This window comes from Pongo abelii, chromosome 20 (genome assembly GCF_028885655.2).
Source record: "Pongo abelii isolate AG06213 chromosome 20, NHGRI_mPonAbe1-v2.0_pri, whole genome shotgun sequence".
NCBI lineage: Eukaryota > Metazoa > Chordata > Mammalia > Primates > Hominidae > Pongo > Pongo abelii.
Window position 1 is genome coordinate 50,871,977 of NC_072005.2, and position 985 is coordinate 50,872,961.

Consider the following 985-nt stretch of genomic DNA (forward strand, 5'->3'; position numbering starts at 1 on the left):
CTACTAAAAATATAAAAAATTAGCCGGGCATGGTGGCTCATGCCTGTGATCCCAGCTACTCAGGAGGCTGAGGCAGCAGGGTTGATTGAGCCCAGGAGTTCGAGGCTGCAGTGAGTCTTGATTGCACCACTGTACTCCAGTCTGTGTGACAGAGTGAGACCCTGTCTTTAGATAGATATAGATGATAGATAGATAGATAGATAGACAGATAGATAGATAGATAGATAGATAGATAATCCACATAGATACCTCAAACCTATTATGTCCCAAATCGACCACCAGTCTTTCCTCTTGCATAAATGGTATCCCTGCCCTCCAGCTGGGTAAGCCCGAAACTTAGAATTTATCCTGGATTCCTCCATTTCCTCTACCTCCCACTCACATAACCCAAAGGCACATCCCATGGGTCCCCTCGCATACAGCTATCTTTCCTGACCACTTATCCCCCGGCTTCCCATATTCAATAAACCTTTTAACTCTATACCCTGCCACACAGCATAGAGCTGCAGCTAGCTCTTTCTACAAATGGTTTCACAGCCATCAGTCAAAACATACATCTTCTTTCACCTGGATCAATGCACTTATAAAAGCAAATGCTCAACAGCAATCTTTGATGGCTCTAATACTCATAACAATTAAAAATTTAAACGTTACCTTTCAGTCACCCTTCCCATCCTTTTAAAGTGGAATTCCTAAATCTAAAATGGTAAAAATTAAAAAAAAAATAAAACACCAAGCTCATATGGCTCCATAAAATACAGAATAACTTTAAAATGTATCTTATAGGCGGGGCCAGGCGCGGTGGCTCACGCCTGTAATCCCAGCACTTTGGGAGGCTGAGGCAGGCAGATTACGAGATCAGGAGATCAAGACCATCCTGGCTAACACGGTGAAACTCCATCTCTACTAAAAATACAAAAGGCGTGGTGGCGGGTGCCTGTAGTCCCAGCTACTCGGGAGGCTGAGGCAGGAGAATGGCCCCAGG